The 18,014-nt window shown below is 38.0% G+C and overlaps 1 protein-coding gene across 1 annotated transcript in view; it reads left to right on the top strand.

The window, feature by feature from the left end:
- UNC13C (unc-13 homolog C) overlaps positions 1 to 18,014 on the top strand; it is a 574,105-nt gene that overhangs the window by 449,911 nt on the left and 106,180 nt on the right. The gene's annotated exons all lie outside the window — the stretch shown is intronic.

The following is an 18,014-nucleotide window of genomic DNA, read 5'->3' as shown; positions in this document are numbered from 1 at the left end:
TGTAGATTTTTTGGTGATGGCCATTCTGACTGTTATGAAGTGATACCTCACTGTGGTTTTGATTTGCATTTCTCTAATGATTAGCGATGTTGAGCATTCTTTCATGTGTTTGTTGGAAGTCTGTATATCTTCTTTGGAGAAATGTCTGTTTAGGTCTTCTGCCCATTTTTGGATTGGGTTGTTTGTTTTTTGTTACTGAGCTGCATGAGCTGCTTGTAAATTTTAGAGATTAATCCTTTGTCAGTTGCTTCATTAGCAAATATTTTCTCCCATTCTGAGGGTTGTCTTTTGGTCTTGTTTATGGTTTCCTTTGCTGTGGAAAAGCTTTTAAGTTTCATTAGGTCCCATTTGTTTATTTTTGTTTTTATTTCCATTTCTCTAGGAGGTGGGTCAAAAAGGATCTTGATGTGATTTATGTCATAGAGTGTTCTGCCTATATTTTCCTCGAAGAGTTTGATAGTGTCAGGCCTTACATTTAGGTCTTTAATCCATTTTGTGTTTATTTTTGTGTATGGTGTTAGGGAGTGTTCTAATTTCATTCTTTTACATGTAGCTGTCCAGTTTTCCCAGCACCACTTATTGAAGAGGCTGTCTTTTCTCCATTGTATATTCTTGCCTCCTTTATCAAAAATAAGGTGACTATACGTGTGTGGGTTTATCTCTGGGCTTTCTATCCTGTTCCATTGATCTATATTTCTGTTTTTGTGCCAGTACCATACTGTCTTGCTTACTGTAGCTTTGTAGTATAGTCTGAAGTCTGTCTCATCCCATTTTTTTCCTTATAACTATCCATCTGTAGTTTCCTAGCACCAGATTATGTGGTCCTGACTTCATACTGCTTCCTGAATTTTCAAGATCTATGTCTCAGACAAATCATGCAGAATTCTTCCAAGTCTAATATAAAATGGTATGCCCTTCCTTCTGAGTATTATGGAAGAGCAGTTTCACACTCTGGCTTGCCTGTAAAACATTTCACAGATATAGGAGTCTGTGTCATAGATGAAGATTATAGAGGAAATGTTGGTGTTGTACTGTTTAATTTTGGCAAAGAAACATATGATGTCAAAAGGGTGATTGAATTGCACAGCTCATTTGTGAACAGGTTTCTTATCCAGAAACAGGAAGTTCAAGTTTTGGATGATGCTGAAAGGGGTTCAAGAGTTTTTGGTTCCACTGGATATAGCCAGTCTTATTCGAAACCCACCAATCTAGATTTGTGGGTTGTAGATCTACACCAGAATTCTAAGCAGATATATCAGAGTGTATGGCTGTGAAGTATGTCTGACCTCACATCACTTCTGGTTTAATTTACCAGGGAGCCTTGTTTCATTCTGGGATTCTGCTGAGATACTAGTTTTAATTTTGAGCTGGACTGCCAGCTACAAGTATAATGCTGCTTCTAGCATCAGTTTCATTGGTCATGGAGTAAGGCAGTATTTTCCTAATTTTGCTTGGCTTTTTTCCCCTAGTGTTTTGCTAAGGCTTAGTTACCAGAAATGTTTCATGAAAGAAACTTCCATATCTTCTTTCTTACCCTACAAAAATTAATGATATTTTTTCCTTCATTGTCATTGATTCTTAAGAAAGTTGACTACAGTAATTGATTATTATGGCTAATCTTTTCTCTTGTTTGCTGATTTCCTTCTCTGGAAGATTCACATTGGTTCAAATTACTTTTTCCTAACATATTATTATGTATAGTCCTTTATTTTTTCATTTTTATTTTATTACTCCAAGCTTTATTACCTTGTAAGTACAATACCTTACTTTGGCAGCCAGAACTTTACATAATATCTCACCTCCAAAGATGTGCTGATATTACAAAACCATTATAGAGCTGCCCTAAAATGGAAATTTGTAATTCTTATTTTCTCTCTCTCCCTCTCTCTCTCTTCTCCCCTCCCCGCCCTCGCCTTTCTCCTTTTGCTTCTAGTTACATGGATTAGCATTCTCAGTGTATGAAAAAGAGCTCATGATCTCCATCTGTCTATTGTTAATATACATTTATGCTTACCTTTGATAGATGTTTATATGTGTATATTATCTGTAAAAGTCTTATACATATTTATTTTTACAATCAAAATTTCTGAGTGATAGGGTTTGGGGTTTGTGAGCGCATAGTATCTTACAAACCATCATGTGCATTGACCCCCTAATGCCGACTCTTTATTTGGTATTCCTTCCAAACCTTCCATATCATCACCTCTTAGAGATAGAGCAGCCTGTCACTTAGAGGGATGTTTAAGAGAGCCCTACAGAATTGAACTACCAACTCTAGGACAGTGCAGAGTGTTTATGAAATAAAATGATGTCACAGATTAAGAACTGGAAAATGACACTGTGATGATTGATGGCAGCAAATTTGCTTTTGGCATGAGAATGGATTGAGTGTATGTCACCCCTATCCTGTAAATTGATACATAATTGTCGATAAAATCCCATGCATACAATAACTTTCAGAAGAAGATATATTATTTTAAAGTAAATGCTGGTAAACACCATCTAAAGGCAAATAGGAATAGTCTTCTAAGTTGCCAAGTTTTTCCTTGTACTATTTTAATGAAATTTTTATTCTGGTAGTAAAATATTCTTCTCATTGAAATTCAAAGCTTAATTTTTTAATATCTCTATTGGAGTATAATTGCTTTACAATGTTGCATTAGTTTCTGCTGTACAACAAAGTGAATCAGCTATATGTATACATATATCCCCATATCCCTTCCCTCTTGAGCCTCCCTCCCACCCTCCCTATCCCACCCCTCTAGGTCATCACGAAGCATTGAGCTGATCTCCTTATGCTATGCAGCAGCTTCCCACTAGCCATCTGTTTTACATTTGGTAGTGTACATATGTCAATGATACTCTATCACTTCATTCCAGCTTCCCCTTCAACCTGTGTCCTCAAGTCTGTTCCCTATGTCTGCATCTTTATTCCTGCCCTACTGCTAGGTTCATCATTACCCTTTTTTTTAGATTCCATATATGTGCATTAGCATACGGTATTTGTTTTTCTCTTTCTCATTTACTTCACTCTGTATGACAGTCTCTAGGTCTATTCATCTCATTACAAATAACTCAGTTTTGTTCCTTTTTATGGCTGAGTAATATTCCATTGTATATATGTGCCACATCTTCTTTATCCATTCATCTGTTAATGGACATTTAGGTTGCTTCCATGTCCTGGTTATTGTAAATAGAGCTGCAATGAACATTGTGGTGCATGACTCTTTTTGAATTATGGTTTTCTAAGGATATATGCCCAGTAGTGGGATTGCTGGGTCATATGGAAATTCTATTTTTCATTTTTTAAGGAACGTCCATAGTGGCTGTATCAATTTACATTCCCACCATCAGTGTAGGAGGGTTCCCTTTTCTCCACACCGTCTCCAGCATTTATTTTTTGTAGATTTTTTGATGATGGCCATTCTGACTGGTGTGAGTTGATATCTCATTGTAGTTTTGATTTGCATTTCTCTAATGATTAGTGATGTTGAGCATCCTTTCATGTGTTTGTTGGCCATCTGTGTATCTTCTTTGGAGGAATGTCTGTTTAGGTCTTCTGCCCATTTTTGATTGGGTTGTTTGTTTTTTTGATATTGAGCTGCATGAGGTGCTTGTATATTTTAGAAATTAATCCTTTGTCAGGATTCATTTGCAAATATTTTCTCCCATTCTGAGGGTTTTCTTTCATCAAATATTAAATTTTGTAGAAAATTATTATACTGCAGTTCAGAAAATTAATTAAATGTTTTATCTTGTAAATGTAATGAGCAAGTTAAATATTTGTTGCCAAAATTTAAAATGTAGGAGAACTGATGGCTAAATAAATTTTTTTGTTCACATCATATGAGATAAATGCAGTTTTGTGATTGGTCTACAACTAAGCAGAAGATACTTTGTGAGAATTAAAGATAATTTGAAGTATATCTTTGAATTTGATATTATAATATCTTAAATCAATATTTGGTATGTGGTGGTTAAGATATAATTGTAGTTTATTTGAAATATCTCCTTATAATATATCATTACACATTATGGGAGGAATACATGAAGACATGAGGAAAACAGGCATATAGATTTTGGAACATAACAGTTCACTTTATATAAAATCATCCAAGTGGTGATAACTACTCAGAATATAGCTGAGAGACTACAAGTATGAAACGAGGCTGACAGGAAGGTTAACTGTAATATTAGTCTACCTGGAAAATGTATTACTTCTATAATTCCTCTCTCAGAGCCTAAATACTATTTTCTTAACATGAAACTTCTTAAGTTCTTAAGAAGTCTGATTCACTGATTTCCTACATGATGGTGGATCAATTCACAGTGGGGTCTGCTAAAGGTTCTTACATTGATACAGTTCCATAAAGCAAGGGGACAGCCTGACTACATATGTGTGTGTGTGTGTGTGTGTGTGTGTGTGAGAAACAGGAAATTAGAAAGCAAAATAATTTGGAGGTTAATTAATAAGCACATCTTAAGCTTTCAAAAACCTTTGTGTGATGCAACAGAACATAACCCCACATAGCCAAACTCCATAACAAATGATTTAGCACAGTGCCAGCTTATTTATTTCTTACTTGTACAAGTCAAAGAAGGTATTTCTGATTGGGTGGCTCTCCTCTGAGAAGTGGCTCAAGGATCCAGACTTCAACCCTCTAGCAGCTCTGTGATCCCCTTGAACCTTGGAATCCTTGGCTGGATCTTCTGCATCTGGCCACAAATGAGGGAAAGGCAAGCACAGCAGATTTCACAGGAGGTGTTTTAGGGCAAGGCTGAAAATAGCATATATTATCTTTGGCCCACAAGTCAGTCATAGGCCAACCTATTGCAAGGAAGGTTGGGAAATGTAGTCTGGTTGTATGACTGGGAGGTAAAGGACTTAGTGTGATAATCATCTAATTAGTTAAACCTGCCACAGATACTGAGGTTCTTGATGATCACCACAAGTCACTGCTGAAAAAAGTTAAATTCTACTTAATACTTTCTACTTAAGGACAAAACAGGTGCACCTTATTATATAGGCGGGTACCATTTCCATTATCAATTGCATTTTTCTTCAGATCAAACCTACCTCACAAACTAACTCAGTAAGCTGAAAACCTCTTGCTATGTCAGCTGAAGTGCATAGTGCATGCAAAGATGTCAATTAGTATGGTTGAATTGGCAAAATGTAACAACAGTTGGTACTGGTCTCTTGTTCCTGTCCACAGAGCTGTAAATATTAGTTGATGGTGCATGAGAGACATGCAGCGTAAAAGAACAGAAACTAATTCCTATGAGTGTGAAAGCAATTCCTTTCTTTTTTTAACATCTTTATTGGAATATAATTGCTTTACAATGGTATATTAGTTTCTGCTTTATAACAGAGTGAATCAGCTATACATATACATATATCACCATATCTCCTCCCTCTTGCGTCTCTCTCCCACCCTCCCTATCCCACCCCTCTAGGTGGTCACAAAACACTGAGCGGATCTCCCTGTGCCATACGGATGCTTCCCACAACCTATCTGTTTTACATTTGGTACTATAAATAAGCCCATGCCACTCTCTCACTCTGTCCCGGGTTACCCTTCCCCCTCCCCGTGTCCTCAAGTCCATTCTCTACGTCTGTGTCTTTATTCCTGTTCTGCCTCTAGGTTCTTCATTACTTTTTTTTTTTTTTACATTCCATATATATGTGTTAGCATACAGAATCTGTTTTTCTCTTTCAGACTTACTTCACTCTGTATGACACACTCGAGGTCCACCTCACTACAAATAACTCAATTTCGTTTCTTTGTATGGCTGAGTAATATTCCATTGTATATATGTGCCATATCTTCTTTATCCATTCATCTGTCGATGGACACTTAGATTGCTTCCATGTCCTGGGTATTGTAAATAGCGCTGCAGTGAACATTGTAGTACATGACTCTTTTTGAATTATGGTTTTCTCAAGGTATATGCCCAGTAGTGGGATTCCTGGGTTGTATGGTAGTTCTATTTTTAGTTTTTCAAGGAACCTCCATACTGATCTCCATAGTGGCTGTATCAATTTACATTCCCACCAACAGTGCAAGAGGGTTCCCTTTTCTCCACACCCTCTCTAGCATTAACGTTTTGTAGATTTTTTTGATGATGGCCATTTTGACTGGTGTGAGGTGATACCTCATTGTAGTTTTGATTTGCATTTCTCTGATGATTAGTGATGTTGAGCATCCTTTCATGTATTTGTTGGCAATATGTATATCTTCTGTGGAGAAATATCTGTTTAGGTCTTCTACGAATTTTTGGATTGGCTTGTCTGTTTTTTTGATATTGAGCTGCATGAGCTGCTTGTAAATTTGGACATTAATTCTTTGTCAGTTGCCTGTTTTGCAAATATTTTCTCCCATTCTGAGGGTTGTCTTCATCTTATTTATGGTTTCCTCTGATGTGCAAAAGCTTTTAACTTTCAGTAGTTCCTATTTGTTTATTTTTGTTTTTATTTCGATTTCTCTAGGAGATGGGTCAAAAAGGATCTTGCTGTGATTTATGTCAAAGAGTGTTCTGCCTCTGTTTTCCTCTAAGAATTTTATACTGTCTGGCCTTAGATTTAGGTCTTTAATCCATTTTGTGTTTATTTTTGTGTATGGTGTTAGGGAGTGTTCTAATTTCATTCCTTTACATGTAGCTGTCCAGTTTTCCCAGCACCACTTATTGAAGAGGCTGTCTTTTCTCGATTGTATATTCTTGCCTCCTTTATCAAAGATAAGCTGAACATATGTGCATGGACTTATCTCTGGGCTTTCTATCCTGTTCTATTGATCTATATTTCTCTTTCTGTGCTAGTACCATACTGTCTTCATTACTGTAGCTTTGTAGTATAGTCTGAAGTCCAGGAGGCTGATTTTTCCAACTCCGTTTTTCTTTCTTAAGATTGCTTTGGCTATTTGGGGTCTTTTGTGTTTCCATACAAATTGTGAAGTTTTTTGGTCTAGTTCTGTGAAAAATGCCATTGGTAATTTGATAGGTGTTGCACTGAATCTGTAAATGGCTTTGGGTTGTATAGTCATTTTCACAGTGTTGATCCTTCTAATCCAGGGACATGGTATATCTCTCCATCTGTTTGTATCATCTTTAATTTCTCTCATCAGTGTCTTATAATTTTCTACGTACAGATGTTTTGTCTCCTTAGGTAGGTTTATTCCTAGGTATTTTATTCTTTTTCTTGCAATGGTAAATGGGAGTGTTTCCTTAATTCCTCTTTCAGATTTTTCATCATTAGTGTATAGGAATGCAAGAGATTTGTGTGCATCAATTTTGTATCCTGCTGCTTTACCAAATTCATTAATTAGCTTTAGTAGTTTTCTGGTAGAGTCTTTAGTATTTTCTATGTATAGTGTCATGTCATCTGCAAACAGTGACAGATTTACATCTTCTTTTCCAATTTGGATTCCTTTTATTTCTTTCTCTTCTCTGATTGACATGGCTGAAACTTCCAAAACTATGTTGAATAATAGTAGTGAGAGTAGGCAACCTTGTCTTCTTCCTGATCTTAGTGGAAACGGTTACAGTTTTTCACCACTGAGAATGATGTTGGCTGTGGGTTTGTCATATATGGCGTTTGTTATGTTGAGGTAAGTTATCTCAGTGCCTCCTTTCTGGAGGGTTTTTATCATAAATGGTTGTTGAATTTTGTCAAAAGCTTTTTCTGAACATATTGAGATGATCATACCGTTTTTATCCTTCTGTATGTTAATATGGTATATCACATTGACTGATTTGGGTATATTGAAGAATCCTTGCATTCCTGGGATAAACCCCGCTTGATCACGGTATATGATCCTTTTAATGTGCTGTTGGATTCTGTTTGCCAGTATTTTGTTGAGGATTTTTGCATCTGTACTCATCAGTGATATTGACCTGCAGTTTTATTTGTGTGTGACATCTTTTTCTGGCCTCGTAGAATGAGTTTGGGAGTGTTCCTCTGTCTGCTATATTTTAGAAGAGTTTGAGAAGGATGGGTGTTAACTCTTCTCTAAATGTTTTGGTAGAATTCACCTGTGAAGCTATCTGGTCCTGGACTTTTGTTTGTTGGAAGATTTCTAATAACAGTCTTAAATCAGAGCTTGTGATTTGTCTGGTTATATTTTCTATTTCTTCCTGTTTCAGTCTCAGAAGGTTGTGGTTTTCTAAGAATTTGTCCATTTTTTCCAGGTTGTCCTTTTTATTGGCATATGCTTGCTTGTAGTAATCTCTCATGATTGTTTGTATTTCTGAAGTGTCAGTTGTTACTTCGCCTTTTTCATTTCTAATTCTATTTATGAGTCTTCTCCATTTTTTTCTTGATGAGTCTAGCAAATGGTTTATCCATTTTGTTTATCATCTCAAAGAACCAGCTTTTAGTTTTATTGATCTTTGCTATTGTTTCCTTTATTTCTTTTTCATTTATTTCTGCTCTGATCTTTGTGATTTCTTTCCTTCTGCTAACTTTTGGGTTTTTCTGTTCTTCTTTCTCTACTTGCTTTAGGTGTAAGATGAGGTTGTTTTTTTGAGATGTTTCTTAAGGTAGGATTGTATTGCTCTAAACTTCTCTCTTAGAACTGCTTTTGCTACATCCCATAGGTTTTCAGTCTTCGTATTTTCATTGTCATTTGTTTCTAGGTATTTTTTGATTTCCTCTTTGATTTCTTCAGTGATCTCTTTGTTATTAAGTAGTGTATTGTTTAGCCTCCATGTGTTTGTATTTTTTACAGATTATTTTCCTGTAATTGCTATCTATTCTCATAGCGCTGTGGTCTGAAAAGATACTTGATACCATTTCAATTTTCTTAAATTTACCAAGGCTTGATTTGTGACCCAAGATATGATCTGTCCAGGAGAATGTTCCATGAGCACTTGAGAAGTAAGTGTGTTCTGTTGGGGTTTTTTTTGTTTTTTGTTTTTGTTTTTTTGGGCTGCATTGGGTCTTCATTGCTGTGTGTAGGCTTTCTCTAGTTGCAGCTACTGGGGGCTACTCTTGACTGCGATGCACAGGCTTCTTATTGTGGTGCCTTCTCTTATTGCAGAGCACGGACTTTAGGCATGCAGGCTTTAGTAGTTGTGGCACATGGGCTGAGTGGTTGTGGCATGCCGACTCTAGAGTACAGGCTCACTAGTTGTGGTGCACAGGTTTAGTTGCTCTACGGCATGTGGGATCTTCCTGGACCGGGGCTCGCACCCGTGTCCCCTGCATTGGCAGGCGGATTCTTAACCACTTCGCCACCAGGAAAGCCCATGTTCTGTTGTTTTTGGATAGAATGTCCTATAAATATCAATTAAGTCCATCTTGTTTAATGTATCATTTAAAGCTTGTGTTTCCTTATTTATTTTCATTTTGCATGATCTGTCCATTGGTGAAAGTGGGGTGTTAAAGTCCCCTACTATGATTGTGTTACTGTCAATTTCCCCTTTTATGGCTGTTAGAATTTGCCTTATGTATTGAGGTGCTCCTATGTTAGGTGCATAAATATTTACAATTGTTATATCTTCTTGGATTGATCCCTTGATCATTATGTAGTGTCCTTCTTTGTCTCTTGTAATAGTCTTTAAAGTCTATTTTGTCTGATATGAGAATTGCTACTCCAGCTTTCTTTTGATTTCCATTTGCATGGAATGTCTTTTTCTACCCCCTCACTTTCAGTCTGTATGTGTCCCTAGGTCTGAAGTGTGTGGCTTTAGACTGCATATATATGGGTCTTGTTTTTGTATCCATTCAGCAAGTCTATGTCTTTGGGTTTTAGCATTTAATCCATTTACATGTAAGGTAATTATCAATATGTATGCTCCTATTTCCATTTCCTTAATTGTTTTAGGTTTCTTATTGTAGGTCATTTCCTTCTCTTGTATTTCCTGCCTAGAGAAGTTCCTTTGGCTTTGTTGTAAAGCTGGTTTGGTGGTGCTGAATTGTCTTAGCTTTTGCATGTCTGTAAAGGTTTTAATTTCTCCATTGAATCTGAATGAGATCCTTGCTGGGTAGGGTAATCTTGGTTGTAGGTTTCCCTTTCGTCACTTTAAATATGTCCTGCCACTCCCTTCTGGCTTGCAGAGTTTCTGCTGAAAGGTCAGCTGTTAACCTTATGGAGATACCCTTGTATGTTGTTTGTTGTTTTTCCCTTGCTGCTTTTAATATTTTTTCTTTCTACTTAATTTTTGATAGTTTGTTTAATATGTGCCTTGGTGTGTTTCTCCTTGGATTTATCCTGTATGGGACTCTCTGCACTTCCTGGACTTGATTGACTATTTCCTTTCCCATATTAGGAAGTTTTCAACTATAATCTCTTCAAATATTTTCTCAGTCCCTTTCTTTATCTCTTCTTCCTCTGGGACCCCTATAATTCTGATATTCCTGTGTTTAACGTTGTCCCAGAAGTCTCTAAGACTGTCCTCAATTCTTATTCTTTTTTCTTTTTTCTGCTTGCTGTAGTTATTTCCTCTATTCTGTCTTTCAGGTCAATTATCTGCTCTTCTGCCTGTTATTATGCTATTGATTCCTTCTAGAGAATTTTTCATTTCATTTATTGTGTTGTTTATCTTTTTTTGTTTGCTCTTTAGTTCTCCTAGGTCCTTGTTAAATGTTTCTTGAATTTCCTCCATTCTATTTCCAAGATTTGGATCATGTTTACTATCATTATTCTGAATTCTTTTTCAGGTAGACTCCCTGTTTCCTCTTCATTTGTTAGGTCTGGTGAGTTTTTATCTTGCTCCTTCATCTGCTGTGTGTTTCTCTGTCTTCTCATTTTGCTTAACTTACTGTGTTTGGGGTCTCCTTTTCACAGGCTGCAGGTTCATAGTTCCCGTTCTTCTTGGTGTCTGACCCCAGTACCTAAGCTTGTTTCAGTGGGTTGTGTAGGCTTCCTGATGGAGAGGACTGGTGCCTGTGTTCTGGTGAATGAGGCTGGGTCTTGTCTTTCTGGTGGGCAGGTCTGTGTCCGGTGGTGTGTCTTGGGGTGTCTGTGACTTTATTATGATTTTAGGCAGCCTCTCTGCTAATGGGTGGGGTTGTGTTCCTGTCTTTTTAGTTTTTCGGCATGGTGGACACCACTGTAGCCTGCTGGTCGTTGAGTGGAGCTGGGTCTTGGCGTTGAGATGGAGATCTCTGGGAGAGCTTTCACCATTTGATATTACTTGGAGCCAGGATGTCTCTAGTGGACCAATGTCCTGAACTTGCTTCTCCCACCTCAGAGGCACGTGTCCTGACACCCACCCTGAGCACCAAGACCCTGTCAGCCACTCAGCTCAGATGAAAAGGGAGAAAAAAAGAAATAAAAAAATAAAATAAAAAAGTAAATTTATTAAAATAAAAAATAATTATTAAAAATTAATAAAAAACGAAAAAAAAGGAAGAAAGACAGAAGAGAGCAACCAAACCGAAAAACAAATCCACCAATGATAACAAGTGCTAAAAACTATACTAAAAAAAAAAAAAATACTGACAGAAGCCTAAGCCAAATGGTAAAAGCAAAGCTATACAGACAAAATCAGACAAAGAAGCATACACACTCACAAAAAGAGAAAAAGAAAGGAAAAAAGAAAAAAGAAAAAAAAATATATATATATATCGTTGCTTCCAAAGTCCACCACCTCAATTTTGGGATGATTGGTTGTGTATTCAGGTATTCCAAGATGCAGGGTATATCAAGTTGATTTTGGAGATTTAATCCACTGCGCCTGAGGCTGCTGGGAGAAATTTCCCTTTCTCTTCTTTGTTCGCACTGTTCCTGGGGTTCTGCTTTGGATTTGGCTCGCCTCTGTGTGTAGGTTGCCTGAGGGCATCTGTACTTTGCTCAGACAGGACAGATTTAAAGTAGCAGCTGATTAGGGGTCACTGGCTTGCTCGGGCCGGTGACAGGGTGGGGGGCGGGGAGAGGTATGGAATGCGGAGAGAGACTGCCGTGGCAGAGGCCGGCATGAAGTTGCAACAGCCTGAGGCATGCTGTCTGTTCCCGCCCCGGGGAAGTTGTCCTTGGATCCCGGGACCCTGGCAGTGGCAGGCTGCACAGGCTTCTGGGAGGGGAGGTGTGAAGAGTGACCTGTCCTTGCACACAGGCTTTTTGGTGGCTGCAGCAGCAGCCTTAGCATCGCATGCCCGTCTTTGGGGTCTGTGCTGATAGCCGCCGCTCACAGCTGTCTCTGGAGCTCGTTTAGGCGGTGCTTTGAATCCTCTCTCCTCATGCACCCTGAAACAATGGCCTCTTGCCTCTTAGGCAGGTCCACACTTTTTCCCGGACTCCCTCCCGGCTAGCTCTGGTGCACTAGCCGCTTCAGGCTGTGTTCAAGCAGCCAACCCCAGTCCTCTCCTTGGGATCTGACCTCCAAAGAAGCCTGAGCCTCAGCTCCCAGCCTCCACCCGCCCCGGCGGGTGAGCAGAGAAGCCTCTCGGGCTGGTGAGTGCTGGTCAGCACCAATCCCCTGTGCGGGAATCTCTCTGTTTTGCTCTCTGCACCCCTGTGGCTGCGCTCTCCTCCATGGCTATGAAGCTTCCCCACCACCACCCACGTCTCCGCCCGCGAAGGGGCTTCTTAGTATGTGGAAACCTTTCCTCCTTCACGGCTCCCTCCCAGAGGTGCAGGTCCCTTCCCTATTCTTTTGTCTCTGTTTTTTCTTTTTTCTTTTGCCCTACCCAGGTATGTGGGGAGTATCTTGACTTTTAGGAGGTCTGAGGTCTTCTGCCAGCGTTCAGTAGGTGTTCTGTAGGAGTTGTTCCACATGTAGATGTATTTCTGATGTATTTGTCAGGCGGAAGGTGATCTCCACGTCTTACTCTTCCGCCATCTTGAAGGTCTTCCCCTCGAAAGCAATTCTTTAAGGAGAAAACTATTAGTAATTCTTATAAGGTTTGTTTTTTAGCAGAGGGGGGTACTAAAACCCTGATAATTTGAGTTATCATATCACATACATTCTTAGGAACTAGAAAAGATGGTCTCCAGACTAGACCAAAACAAGATCTCATCTGTTTAAAAGATAATTGGTCTCCTTCTTTTCTCCTTTCGTGTGTTTGTTCTCAGTAGAAGGGACATGGTAGGTGGGGAAGAAGAGTTGGGGGGCCTACCTACAGTGTGGCTACAGAATATTAGACAAATAGAAGTGTTCCTTTCCTGGAAATGTGGGAACATCAGGAATGAGGGGAATGTAGGAGGGCAGAGATCTTGCAGAGTCCAGGAGAGTGGGTTTGGGGAGGGCTGTAAGCTCTGAGCAGAGTGCCCAAATAGGGAAGAAGGCAAGACTGCTGCATTTATGGAGAAGTAAAGTGTAAATGGTTAAGCAAATAAACTGCAGGTCTTGTCTAGAAATCTGACTGGGGACTGCCCACAGCTGGCTTTTACCTACTCTCCAAAGTATAGAGGCGACTTCATTGTAAGGGGCAGAGATTGGCAAACGTTTTCCTTTTATGACAGCATAGGGTTCACCCAAACTTGCTACCAGAACATGAGTAGAAAGAGGAAAAATCCCAAAGCCTTAATTGGAACCATAGTTATAAAATTTTGCAAAGGAGACACACATATATTAAATAGCATTTCTTATATGAAGTTTTGTCTTATATAATACGTATCGTCTGGCTCAAATTCCTCTTTGTGCACTGAACCACTAACAGCAAATAATTTCTGTATTTAATTGTTCACCTAAAGCATAAAATTGGGCTAAAGTCATCTCCTCCAAGAGACCACATCCTCCTGTACATATCAAATCACGGCACTTGCCATGCTATATTAAATTCCCTGTTACATGTCACCCTTCTTCCCTAAGCTCTGTGCATATGGGTCCTTCATCTTTACGTCTCTAGTGCCTCCCATGTGACCTGGCACAAGCTACACACTCAGTAAACATTTTTGTTATTAGATGGAACTGGGTTACCCTTCCCTTCAGGATTCTGATAATGTGCAAAAACTCTTAGAAAAGGTAATACATCTCCAGGCTCTCACCTCTAACACTTGCAAAGACAAGAGCATAAATGGAGGTCCACATAGCATAGACCTAAATATTTATCATTTCTAAATCAAGCTAATATACTTTTAAATGAAATGTGCTCTATCGTCTTACCTCAAAAAGTCAACTTACTTTTGAGCTTCCCTGGTGGTGCAGTGGTTAAGAATCCGCCTGCCAGTGCAGGGGACACGGGTTCAAGCCCTGGTCTGGGAAGATCCCACATGCCGTGGAGCAGCTAAACCTGTGCACCACAACTACTGAGCCTCCAGTCTAGAACCCACGAGCCACAACTACTGAGCCCGCGCGCCTAGAGCCCGTGTTCTGCAACAAGAGAAGGCACTACAATGAGAAGTCCGCACACCGCAATGAAGAGTAGGCCCCACTAGCCACAACTAGAGAAAGCCCATATGCAGCAATGAAGACCCTATGCAGCCAAATATAAATTTTTTTAAAAAAAGAAAAAAAATAAACTTACTTTCATATTGATACAATAAAAAAAATTGGACCAGTTATTTTTTAATATGCTGAAAGTTGGCAAAATATCAGAGATAACAATTGAATTATCAATATGCATATTTTGGTATCCTAAGAGGCAGTGTTTGTGTTTTCCAGTGAAGATACAAATAAGTCATAAATTATATTTTTCTTTTAGAAATGTATATTTTCACCTTTATTTCAGCAAAATGATTAATTATGCCATTATAATAAAATATTTCAAATATTTTGTGTTCTATTCACAGTGGCACCAAATAATACATTTCCCAAGTCACATGATGTCTGTTGTCTTTAATTTTTTCCTGTTTTAAAATATTTAAACATATCTTTGAACTTTTAAAAATTTCTTTTCAGCCTTTTTTTTCTTCTCTGAGGTTACATGTTTTCTATCCAATCTCAGTTTACATGCACTCTTTTTTTTTAAATTGAGATATAGTTGATTTACAGTATTATATTAGTCTCAGGTGTACAACATAGTGATTCAAAACTTTTACAGATTATATTCCATTTATAGTTTTTATAAAATATTGGCTATATTCCCTGTGATATATAATACATTCTGTGGCTTATTAATTTTATATATAGTAGTTTGTACTTCTTAATCCCCTACCCCTATCTTGCCCCTCCACCTTCCATCTTCCCACTGGTAACCACTAGTTTGCTCTTCCTGTGAGTCTGTTGCTTCTTTGTTGTATTCATTCATTTGTTTTATTTTTTAGATTTCACCTATAAGTGATAACATATGGTATTTATCTTTCTCCTTCAGACTTATTTCCCTAAGCGTAATATGTTCCAGGTCCACATTCTTGCAGATAGCAAGATTTCATTCTTTTTTATGGCTGAGTAATATTCCAGTGTGTGTGTGTGCGTGCGCGTGTGTATACCACATCTTCGTTATCCATTCATCTGTTGATGAGCACTTAGGTTATTGGCATATCTTGACAATTGTAAATAATGCTGTTGTGAACACTGGTCTGCATGTATCTTTTCAAATTACTGTTTTTATTTTCTTTGAATATATACCCAGGAGTGGAAATGCTGGATCATATGGTAGTTCAATTTGTAGTTTTTTGAGGAAACTCCATTCTGTTTCCACAGTAGCTGTGCCAATTTACGTTACCACAAACAATGTACTAGGGTTCCCTTTACTCCACATCCTTGACAACATTTGTAATTTATAACGTTTTTGAACATAGCCATTTTGACAGGTGTGAGGTGATACATCATCGTGGTTTTGATTTTCATTTATCTTATGATTAGTGATGTTGAGCATCTTTTCCTGTGCCTGTTGCCATCTCTGTCTTCTTTGGAAAACTGTCTATTCACGTCTTCTGCCCAATTTTTTAAATTAATTTGTTTGGGGTTTTTTTGATGTTGAGTTTATGAGTTGTTTATATATTTTGGATATTAACCCCTTATCAGTCATACCATTTGCAAATATTTTCTCCCATTCAGTAGGTTTTAGCATTTTTGTTGATGGTTTCCTTTGCTGTGCAAAAGCTTTTAAGTTTAATCAGGTCTCATTTTTAAAGTTTTGCTTTTGTTTCCTTTGGCTGTGAGACAGATCAAAAAAATTATTACTATGATTTATGTCATAGAATGTTCTACCTATGTTTTCTTCTAGTTTTATGCTTTCCAGTCTTACATTTACGTCTTTAATCCATTTTGAGTTTATTTTTATATATAGTGTGAGAAAATGTTCTAAATTCATTCTTTTACGTGTAGCTCTCTAGTTTTCCCTTTACTGATCATTGTGGATATAGATGATTTTACTATTTTTGGTTTTTAACCTTCTTACTAGCTTTGTACATGGTTGATTTACTACCTTTACTGGATACTTGCCTTTACCAGGGAGATTTTTCTTTCTGTAATTTTCATGTTTTTTGTTGTGGCCTTTTCTTTTTCACTTATAGAAGGCCCTTTAACATTTCTTGTACAGCTGGTTCGGTGGTGCTGAACTCTTTTACCTTTTGCTTGCCTGTTAAACTTTTGACTTCTCCATCGAATCTAAATGAAAGCCTTGCCTGATAGAGTATCCTTGGTTGTAGGTTTTTCTCTTTCATCACTTTTAGTTTCTGCTTAAAAGTCAGCTGATAGCCTTATGGGAGTTCCCTGGTTTCTTCTCCCTTACTGCTCTTAATATTCTCTCTTACATTCAATTTTTGCCATTTTAATTACAATGTGTCTTGGGGTGGTCCTCTTTGGGTAGATCCTGTTTGGGACTCTGTGTTTCCTGCACTTTGAGATCTGCTTCCTTTTCTAGGTTAGGGAAGTTTTCAGCTATTATATCTTCACATATGTTCTCTGCCCCTTTCTCTCTCTTCTCCTTCTGGGACCTCTGTAATGTGAGTGTTAGAATATTTGATGTTATTCCAGAGATTTATTAAACTTTCCTCATTTCTTTTTATTCTTTTTTTCTTTTTTCTGTTCAGCTTTGGTGATTTCCATTGCTCTGTCCAACTCACTGATCCGTTCCTCTGTATCATTTAACCTACTATCGAGTCCTAGCAGTGTATTTTTCATTTAGTTATTGTATTCTTCATCTCTGTTAAACAATTTTAACTTCTGTATTAAAGACCTAAATGTAAGACTGGAAAGCATAAAACTAGAAGAAAACATAGGTAGAACATTCTATGACATAAATCATAGTAATAATGATAACATTTATATACTAATAACTCTGTTCTTCCATTCTTCTACTGAGTTCTTTGATCATCTTTACAATCATTACCTTGAACTCTTTCTCAGATAGACTGCCTATCTCCATTTCACTTAATTCTTTTTCTGGGGTTTTATCTTGGTCCTTTGTTTGGACCATGTTTCTCTGTCACCTCATTTTGTCTAATTTGCTGTTTTTATTTCTATGTATCTGGTAGGTTGATTATGTTTCCTGACCTTGGAGAAGTGGCCTTTTGTAGGAGATGTCCTATGTGTCTCAGCAGCCCACTCCTCACTGGGCACCAGAGCTGTATGCTCTAGGGGTACCCCTATGTGTGTGGATCCTTCTGTTGTGGAGGGTAGACTACTGGGGGCAGTCTGGTAGGCATGGCTGGCTCCCAGTCTGGTTGGTTGCCAGGCCCATCCTTGCACAGCGGCTGCCAGTCACCTAGTTCATAATTTTGTCTGGGAGTTTGTTCTATAGGTACTAGTATATTACTCTTGTTTCTGTGTATAGATGTATGTTTTTTCTGTGTCTCTGCCTCTTTCTTGGTTCTACAAATTGTCTTGAATTAATCATTGCTTAGATAATTTGAAAATGTTCGATTTGGGGTTGTGTTACCTCTTGTGTTTATTATTGGGATTTAAGTCCCTTTATAGTCAGGTTTGGAAAAGCAAGGATAACCTCAATTACCTTATAACAATCTAATTGCTTCAGTTAGTGTTTTCAGCCTGGAATATTAACTAAAGGGCGTTCCTATTATAAATTAAAGCCCTTAGCTTGAAGGAGATTCACAGACCTCAACCAGAACTTCTCAGAGGACATTTTCAACCTACATATAGTTAGGGATATTTGGGGTTTGGTTGTACCTATACCTAGAGCCAGAATTGGCCAACATATTAATATTGAGCAGAGATAAATGTGT

The sequence above is a fragment of the Delphinus delphis genome, chromosome 2, assembly GCF_949987515.2.
Source record: "Delphinus delphis chromosome 2, mDelDel1.2, whole genome shotgun sequence".
In the NCBI taxonomy this organism is placed as follows: domain Eukaryota; kingdom Metazoa; phylum Chordata; class Mammalia; order Artiodactyla; family Delphinidae; genus Delphinus; species Delphinus delphis.
Note: the sequence above shows the minus strand (reverse complement) of the source record. Positions and strands in the feature narration are given on the sequence as shown.